Source organism: Rhipicephalus sanguineus, chromosome 5 (genome assembly GCF_013339695.2).
Source record: "Rhipicephalus sanguineus isolate Rsan-2018 chromosome 5, BIME_Rsan_1.4, whole genome shotgun sequence".
NCBI classification, from domain to species: Eukaryota; Metazoa; Arthropoda; class Arachnida; order Ixodida; family Ixodidae; genus Rhipicephalus; species Rhipicephalus sanguineus.
Genome location: NC_051180.1, coordinates 188333823 through 188344371, shown reverse-complemented (window position 1 = coordinate 188344371; position 10549 = coordinate 188333823).

Genomic DNA, 10549 nt, shown 5'->3' with positions numbered 1-10549 from the left:
CCTCGTTTCCGAAAATCAACATTTTCACCAAATGTGGTGCGATACAGGCTCAGCAGATTAACAGAAATTAACAGGAGATTAACATACACGTGTTCATGATCACTAAACAACACGAAAGTTCTCGGCAAAGTTAAGAACTTAAAGAACAGTGGAATAAAAAACATAACATAACACTAGGGCACATATTCAAAAAGACAATTTTTATACTGACAAAAGTGCAGAACAGCTTGTGATATATGCGCACGATATTGCACAAAATTATCATAACTAACAAAATTGAACATTCCTGGAATGCAAAAACAATGAAAGCAGTTGAAATACCTAAAAATAGAATAATAATGTAAATATCATTTTAAAGATGTGAAAATGAACTCCACATGTAACAACTAATATTGGCCGCACTTTATTGACTACATTTCCAAAAACGTTGATTTTCATATAACTAGTGATGATAAACGCGGAGAAAATGAACGACTGATATCGGATGATTCATGGCATCTCTTCTTGAAGTGCGCCGATTCTGCAATTCTTCAGCTTTTCTCTGGGCGCACCGATCAGCTGTGTTGCGTTCCGAAATACACCCTGAAGAAAAGGGCAAGTTTCAATCAGATAAAGAGCGCCGTCGACTCGTGCAAAAGTGAACTCGTTTGTTCGTCTCAGAGCAGCACAAGTTTTCATACATCTACCTAATGTCTCACAAACGTGGTTATAGGCGATGGCGAGTAATTAACCGGAGACAAATGCAAAGCACACACTCAAACACGCGGTTCTGTGAGAGTGTTAAACCTATGTAACTATACTTACGTCGCATGGGCTTCATGTCCGCTGCTTGTTCGTATAACGATTTAAACGCAGCATCGTGCCCTTTTCAAATCGGTCATTTTTGAAAACATTAACTGAAGCCCCACTGCAGAGAACAGCTACTCGGTATGGACGTGAATTCAAATTGACACAATGAAGACCGCGACTGAAAGGGCACGCTCACCTGTCGTTCTTTTGAGGGCCGGCACATATATGCCGGGACTTGTTCTGGAACTATTCGAGCAACAAAGCACTATGCACGAACAGCGCGAGTCGTAAAACATCGCGTCGCACAAGCACGCAGCGAGCAAGCACCATGAAACGGACGCGCGACGGCTAACACATGCCTTACCAACGCCAGACACTTTCTAACGGATTTCAAAGTCGGCGGCGCCAGCAAGGCGGCGGAAAGCGCGCTTCCCGCAGGAAAGGGAATTGATCCTACCAGAGAGGGGGTTGAAGAGAGTTGGGAGGAAAGAGAAGGAACGCAGATTTTAACTCTGATCCCAGTCAATGGATCGCGCCTCAATTAGCCATACCGGTCACGTGGGTTTCTTTCACTAGCCTGGCTCGGCGACAACGGAACTTTTGAACCACTCGCGCAGTTCCCCATGGTAGTGCCAAGAAGTTCTTTTTTTTTATGAATCAAACAAACGAACAAGCAGCAGGTCGATTCCACGAAAGATCAAAAAAGGGTGTATACTTGATGTTTCCGATTTTCCTGATAATTTTGTATGTTGTGCACATATTACTGCACAGCACGAAATCGCAGTTCGTTTTCAAATAAAAATTTTTTTCAACACAGGAAAATTCTGCAAGCGTCGTCGGTTGACGACGACCATTTTACGAAGAGTGCGTTTTCGTAAATTCGCAACCATTCTGGCAGCTACTGAAGCTATATATTACAAATATCTTTCTTTTTAGCGGAAGTAGAAGTAAAGAGGAAATAGCTCTTATCATTTCATGGAATTCTGAGCAAATTATGTATTTTTAAAAATTCACGAAAAACGCTGCGTTTTTGAAAATCAGTCAAATTTGGGACGATATGGCTACTTCTGTGAACATCTTAGCTTGTTCATATTTGCAGTATGAATAGGCCTTTCTGCGAATAATGAACCTCTGCATTTGTATTTCTCTTATAATTTTCAAAGTAGCAAATTTTCATGCTCGAAACACCAAAAAGACAAAAGTGCTCCTCGATTCAAAAATCTATAATAAAAAAACCCCAATCTCAATTTTGTTCAAAGTCCCCCAAAATGTTCTCAAAGGACCAGTATGATATTATGAAAAAACATATTGCATCATTTTTATTAGAACAAAAGCAGAAAATGTCAAACGTGTTTCCAGAGCGTGGTGGCTACTGCGTAAAGGATACCTCTAGTAACAAGAAAATACAGTAACACGCCTTTTTTCTTCTCTGAGCTTCGCTAAACAAGAGTAATGATCTATTGTCGGAAATAGAGCACTGCACTGGCCCGGGCCGGGCCGTCCGAAGCGTTTTTCGGCGGGCCCGGGCTGGGCTCGGGCGTGAAAGTGCGGGCCCGGGCCGGGCCCGGGCTTGAGGCTGCGGGCCGGGCCGGACTCGGTAAGTCGGGCCTTCGAGCACACGCGAACTTTGCATTGCATTGCATGGTCTAAGGTATACTGTGCCAAGCTGAAGTGACACGTGCAAAGAGCTGGCTCTTAGTAAAGCTTAGCAATAAAAATAGAAAAACAGTTGAAGTGCTATTTTTTTTCACCAGTATAGATATAGATTGGCACTGTATATTTTCACTAACGTTTCGTCTGCTGGACCAGACTTTGTCAAAGTAACAAGTACATCGCGGTGGGTTTCCTTATAAACACGCCAGATCACGTTATATATATATATATATATATATATATATATATATATATATATATATATATATATATATATATATATATATATATATATATATATATATATATAGTAGTGGGAAAAGAATCACGCGGACCCCCGATAGAATAAGAATGAAGAAAGAAACTACGACTTTCGTTGGTTTGGCACTGTATATTTTCACTAACGTTTCGTCTGGTGGACCAGACTTTGTCAAAGTGCATAATTCGGACCTATTCGGGTTCCCATCGAAGTACCGCTCACCTGAAGGTAATGGCTATCATTAAATTCGAAGTTATTAAGTTCAAGAATAAGCTTTAGCAGCGATCCCAGGGTTTCTTTATCTACAGGCTTTTCGACACGACAGTCTTCATACGCTTTAAGGACTGCTGAAATCCCATCGGCATGCGGTATGTTAGTGTAAAGCGAGGTGACGTCAGACTTTGACAAAGTCTGGTCCACCAGACCAAACGTTAGTGAAAATATACAGTGCCAAACCAACGAGAGTCGTAGTTCTTTCTTCATTCCTATATATATAGATATATATATATATATATATAGTATATATATTATATATTATATATATATATATATATAATATATTATATCTATATATCTATATATAACAAGGACTATAAATGAAATGTACCGTATTTGTCAACCTAATAAAAGACCGAAATCTTTACTTCCTCCCAGGGAACAACCGTGATCAGGCCATTGTTAGTGCTGTAATACTATATATATATATTATATATATATTAATATATATATATATATATATAATATATATATATATATATATATAATATATATAGTATACTATATATATATATATTATATCTATATCTAACAGCACAACAATGGGCCTGATCACGGTTGTTCCCATGGGAGGAATAAAGATTTCGGTCTTTTATTCTAGGTTGACACATACGGTACATTCATTATATCCTTGGTATTACGTGCCAAAACCACGATATGATTACGAGGCACGCCGTTGGCACCGGATTAATTTCGACCACCTTGAGTTCTCTAACGTGCACCTAAAGATAAGTATATAGACGGGTGTTCTTGCATTTCGCCCCCATCAAATTGCGGCCGCCGTGGCCGCGGGAATCGCACCCGCGTCCTAGGACTTAACAACGAAACAGATTAACCGCTGAGCTACCACCACAGGCAAAGCAACATTTCGATGCATGTACGCACACACCGGATTTTCCGTCCGATCGCCCGCTACAAAGCGCACGGCATCATTAATAATCATCATCAACAACTGATATCCTCTAGCGGGCCCGGGTCGGGTCTGGTCATGAACAAGCGCGCCCTGGATTAGTTTAGTAATGAACGCCCGGGCCGGGCTCGGGGCTGGGTACGGTCAAGTACGCCCGGGCCCGGTCCGGGCCCGGGCTTGGAACCACGGGCCGGGGCCGGGCTGGGTTCGGTCATGTACGCCCGGGCCCGGGCCGGGCCCACGCTTGGAACCACGGGTCCGGGCTGGGCTCGGGCTTCATAAAGCGGGCCCGGGCCGGGCCCGGGCCGTAAAATCCGGCCCGTGCAGTGCTCTAGTCGGAAAGTGGGAACTGTTTTGTGAAGAAAAAGATCGTTCCAATTAAATGCATTTGCGACACCACTTATATTCCTCGTCGACGGGCAGCACGGACATTTTCATTCCTCTAGATAATTTTTTTTTTGAGTAAATGCGCTTATATAAAAGCAACGAAGCTAAACGCTATATTTGTGCAGCTGAGTCGATCATGCATTGTAAGAATCTGAGAAATCGCAAATGGCGACAGTGGTGAACGGCGAGTACTGCAGTGCAACCTAAGCACAGCAGCCACACATGGTTTGCCAGGCTTTGTCGCTCTGCACGAGAAAATGCTGGGGTGTCGATTGCGTTGGTTACACGATACATTTTTCACCGCTCGTCGCTCTCCCGCCCGGTCTCTGGATCCGCACCGTGGGGATCGTGCGGCGGATCGAGTGGCCCGCGCTACACGCCTTCGTGTGCAAAGGGCGGTGCGATAGACGCCCGCCTGAGCAGACGACAGCAACGAGCACGGCTGTGCCAGTCAGCCAAACACCACCTAAGTGAAGCATCCAAATTGTGCTTCACTTTGGTGCGATCACTGTCCTACGCTCTGAAGGTGTCTATGGGCAGGCGTTATAGCCATGACGGAGTTTTTTGTACGGACTACCTCTTGGTGCACAAAAAGAAAGTTTCGCTGCAGCGGAATTTTCGTTGTGTAGAAGATATCGGATCGAGTCTCTTTTGCGGAGGATCATGAAGTAGGATGCGCGCTCAATTCAAGGGGGAGACCAGATCTGTCAGCGCTGCTTCAAGAGATACAAGGACATGCAAAGCAAAGCAGACGCAATGCAAACAAAACGTGTTTTGTCTGTGGTCAGAACTGCTCCCACCAATCTTCACGTAATCGATTCTTCTTAACCTCTGCATTGATCACATGAGGTTTGACAACGTACAGATTTGGGCCAACAAAAACTAAACCTCTTGGCGACCGCTCACCACAAATTAATTTCCATTCATGAAGAGACCTTGCCTTTTATACCAATCTCTCAATTCTGGCACAACACAACATCATAAGAGACGCATGGAGGGAATGCGTTCTTTAGCATGCAAGATATGAATTATACTCAACTGAAATAGATGAAAGAAAAGGAGGCTACAACTGAAAGTGCCTACTGTGGACTGAGGGATGTCTAACACTGGCGTGAAGTCGCAAATCTCACAAATGCATTTAATTAGAACGATCTTTTTCTTTACAAAGCAGTTCCCACTTTCCGACAATAGATCATTACTGTTGTTTAGCGAAGCTCAGAGAAGAAAAAAGACGTCTTACTGTATTTTCTTGTTACCAGAGATGTCCTTTACGCAGTAGCCAGCACGCTCTGGAAACACAATGTTTGACATTTTCTGCTCTTGTTCTACTAAAAATGATGCAACATGTTTTTTCATAATATCATTCTGCAGTCCTTTTAGAACTTTTTGGGGGACTTTGAACAAAATTGAGATTGGGGTTTTTTTATTATGGATTTTTGAATCGAGGAGCACTTTTGTCCTTCTGGTGTTTCGAGCATGAAAATTTACTACTTTGAAAATTATTAGAGAAATACAAATCCAGAGGTTCAATATTTACATAAAGGCCTATTCATACTGCAAATATGAACAAGCTAAGATGTTCACAGAAGTAGCCATAGTGTCCCAAATTTGACTGATTTTCAAAAACGCAGCGTTTTTCGTGAATTTTTAAAAATACATAATTTGCTCAGAATTCTATGAAATGATAAGAGCTCTTTCCTCTTTACTCCTACTTCCGCTAAAAAGAAAGATATTTGTAATATATAGCTTCAGTAGCTGCCAGCATGGTAGCGAATTTACGAAAATGCACTCTTCGTAAAATGGTCGTCGTCAACCGACGACGCTTGCAGAATTTTCCTGTGTTGAAAAAAATTTTTATTTGAAAACGAACTGCGATCTCGTGCTGTGCAGTCATATGTGCACAACATACAAAATTATCAGGAAAATAGGAAACATCAAGTATACACCGTTTTTCGATCTTTCGTAGAATCGACCAGCATTTGTTTGTTTGTGCTAACGCGATAGCGTTAGAGAGCTCGTGTCGCAGAAATTCCGGTGTCGGCGTCTGTGTCGGCACCGTTGGTTGTGAGCGAAAAATCGTCCGTGAGCGAAAAATCGAGAAAGAAGCAAATAAATAAAATCTTCGGTCTCATTGAGGATCGAGTCGGGCCGTTCGCGTGGAAGGCAGGTGTCCTGCCACAAAGCCACGATGTTACTTGCAGCTGCTTCAGAAAAAAAAACACTACATAAATGCCATGTAGTGGAAGGAGTCTCCTTAACGCATTTTGTTCGGGAGGTGTCACGACGAAAACGAGCCCATTCGGCGATTTGTAGGCGCATTTGGGAGGCCATCACACTACGTCGAAAAAAGCCGGGATAGTGCAGCCATCGCCGCTAAAAACACACACGAACTTTCAAACAGCTCTAAAAATGGTCAACTATGTCCGTCTAACGGAAAACGTATCAAGCCAACGCCGGCTTTCTAGAGGAGGCGTTGATCAAGCAAGGAGGAGGAAACAACTTTGTTGAGTAGTAGGGAAGGGGGGAAAGGGAGCCAGGACATGGGGGGATGCTAGGTCGGGGCCCAAGGGGCCGCGGCTGCCGCCGTCCATTCCGCCAGCCTGGACTGAGTGGCTTGCTTTGGACATCGCAACGTTTTTTCCCACTCTTCGGGTGAGGGGGGCAGTTGCAGGAGCTCTTTAGGGGGCGGGTGGCGGTCGCATCCCCATAGAATGTGGTCCTGTCCCGCCTGAGCTAGGCCGCAATACGTACACGACGAGACGCTGTCATCCCTCAGGATGGCCGCCAGTCTCCTGGGGCTGAGCACACTGCGCGTTTCAACTCTGCGCAAGGCCACGGCCTGGTGTCTTTTTAGGCCTCCACATGGAGGAGGATAGATTTGTCGCTCCTCTCTTTGTCGACGGAGGCGATCTCCATAACTTGTTGATGCCTCTTCAGGGTTTGCCGGATGAAGCTGCACCTCTCCCCGGTTTGTATTTGCGCGGGCTGCGAGGTCGGCAGCTTCGTTGCCGGGGTTTCCCTCATGGCTGGGGACCCAGAGAAGCCTAATGCTCACCGCTGGCTCTTGGAGTTTTTTTGCCGCGGTTTCGCTCACTTGTCCTGACCTAAAGCTTCTAATCGCTGACATGGAGTCAGACACGATGAAGAGCGTTCCTTCGATAGCCGTTGCCATGGCGATGGCGGCCTCCTCCGCCTCCAGGACAGACGTAGCTGTGATTCCCTCGGTGCTCAGGATTCTTCCCGTTCCGTCCACAGCAGCTATCGCGTATTTGTCGTGTCCTATAGGGGAAACGTCCACATACGCGACCGGTTTGTCTGCCAGAGTCTTCCATAGGGACTCAGCGCGCGCGCGTCGGCGTTCTTTGTTGTGCCCTCCCATGTTCTTTGGCAGTGGTTGAATTATCAGTTTGTTCCTAATCACTTTTACTATTTTCACTCTCTTTGTGGTCCCTGTGAGGGGCGGAAGATTCATCAGTTGCAAGATGTCGTGCCCTTGTTGCGTGCATGACAGCCTCCACCACTGCGCAGCTCGTTGCGCTTCAATGATTTCGCTGACGGTGTTTTGGAGGCCTAACTGCATCATTCTTTCGTTGCTCACCCATGTAGGGAGTCCGGTGGCCACTCTGTAGACTAAACGCAATAGAGAGTCTATCTTTGCGATGTCCGTCTTTCGTAGCTGAAGGAAAGGGCAAGTGTATGCGATCCTAGAAACAAAGTATGCCTGCATTAGCTTGCATGCTTCTTTCTCTTTGAGTCCGAACTTGTGGCCAGTAATGCGTCGCAGCAGGCCCGTGACCTGGCGAGATGTGCTTTCCAGTCTTTTCAATGTTTCTTTGCAACTGTTCTTCTCTTCTAGGAAGAGTCCCAATACCCTGATGGTCTGGACCTGGGGTACTACTTCTCTGTTGACTATGATTTGTAGTGCACTTCTGACTGCCGGTGTTGTTTTGCCAGCAATAAACAGTTCTGACTTGGCGGAGGAGCATTTTAGTCCATTGCCGTCCACATAGGCTTGTACAGTGTTGGCCGCTTCTTGCAGTGCTCCCCTGACGGCTTCGGCATTGCCTTGCCTTGTCCAAATAGTCACATCGTCCGCGTAGATGGCATGGCGGATGAGCGAGATCTTGTCAAGTTCTTTGGGTAGATTCCTCATTACACAGTTGAAAAGAAATGGGGATAGTATAGCACCTTGGGGCGTACCTCTAGCGCCAAGATTGAGCAGGGGTCTGTTGATGCCTCCGATGCTGAAGGTGGCAGTCCGGTCCCTAAGAAATGCGATAATGTACTTGTGCGCTCGTGCCCCAACGTTCATATTCGATAGGTTTCTGAGTATGGCCTCGTGTTTGACGTTATCGAACGCCCTGTGCACGTCGAGCCCGAGTATTGTGCGTACTGCTCCTGGAATGCCTGCGTTCACCACGTCCCTTTTGAGCACCCACATAATATCTTGCGTGGACATAGCTTGCCGAAAGCCAAACAGGGTGGGCGGAAATAGCTGGTGTTCATCAACATGCTCGATGAGGCGTGTCAGAACCACATGTTCTAGTGCTTTGCCCAGGCACGACGTAAGCGAGATTGGACGTAGATTCTCAAGTTGCAGCTTTTTCCCTGGTTTTGGAATGAAGACTACGGCGGCTTCTTTCCACGTCTGTGGAAGTTCACCGGTGCGCCAAACATGATTGAATAGGTCGGTTAGGTTTTTTATCGACTGGTCGTCGAGGTTGCGCAGCATTTTATTAGTAATGCCGTCCGGCCCAGCCGCCGATGGTTTTTAGATCGGCGAGCGCAGCTCTGACCTCAGCCTCGGTGATATCAGCATCTATGTTAAGGTGGCTCGAATGGGGAGGTGTGCTGAGCGCAGCGCGTTTCCCTTGCCAGACAGGGTCCCTCTGCGCGCCGATGCCGCCAGGGGCGCTGCTGCAGGGGGCGCGGGTACAGCCGCCGCTGTCGCAGATTGCCCGTTGGAAGGCTACCACAAGGAAACGCGGCGCAATTTTTTTCACCATTTACGTGTTCTTTATTGTACACGGGTCATGCATTAGTGAGCTGTGGTGATAATACTGTATAAAACGAAGAGAACTGAACGCTGGTGCTTCGTTCCTGGCTGCTACGAAAACTATGAAACCAAAGAAATGAATTGCGAAGAAATACAATGATAATGATTAACAAAATGTATGTTCGCCCTATCATGGTATAAGGCGTCGTTTTCTTCTTGTTGTTTTTTTCTCTGGCAACGCAGCTTAAAAAATGAAACCTCTAATACTATTAGAAAGGAATGATTTGCGCTTGTGCCTTGGACTTCTAACTTGTTCGTTGCGAACGACGTACTAGATATGGAAGCGCGATTACCATGGTCTGTAATTAGATCAAAGATACTCACAGTTAAAACGCACATTTTTAAAGATATACAGTTCGCATGAGAGACAATCAATATATGTTTTCATATAAAACCTAGTTTATTCTTTGAAGCACATTGGTCGTGAGTGCACACCCCTCAGATTATATTCGCATAAGCGCTGCTACAACTACTCGATGTAAAAACATAACATATTGACTCTTCAAGTAAGCTTAGTTCGATCCTTCGCACACAATGTCGTGACAGTTGTTTTCTCATAATGCTAAACAAATGCCATTTCTGTATTTAAATGACCACGATTACCTTGCTCACATGACAATTAGCAATACAACTCATTATGTAAATAAAAAAACCGCGATCTATGCATCGGTAGAGGGCAAGGTTAGGCCAACGTCACTATACTAGGTTACTAACCTAGTCTAGTAACGTTGGGTTAGGCATCTTCTCTGGCTCTTTTCAGTGGTCCTTTTCAATTCGGCTTCCCAATCATACACCTAAGGCGCTTAGCCGTGCTCCCTATTGGGTTGCACGGCTAAGTGCCTTCCATTTCTTTTGTAATGAAATTCGCATCAACAAGAGTTTATACATGATGAGACCATACTACGTGTCGCATAGAAATGATCACTAAAAAAAAAAATCCGCGAGATCAGCTGTCGTACCGGTGTCTTCGCTAATTCTTTTTTTCCTTTCACTACTCGTGAATGGAATAAGTTGGATGCGTGTGTTGTTGACCTTCCAGCCGATGCTTTTTGTTCATCACTATAAGATGTGTGCTTTTCGTGAATACGCAGGCATTTCTGTGCAAATGTGTGCCATTTTTTTACTGTAAAACTGTGTTTTTCCTTTCTAACCCCCCTACAATAATGCCCACTTGGGCGATGTAGGTTTCACTAATAAATAAATAAATAAATAAATAAAT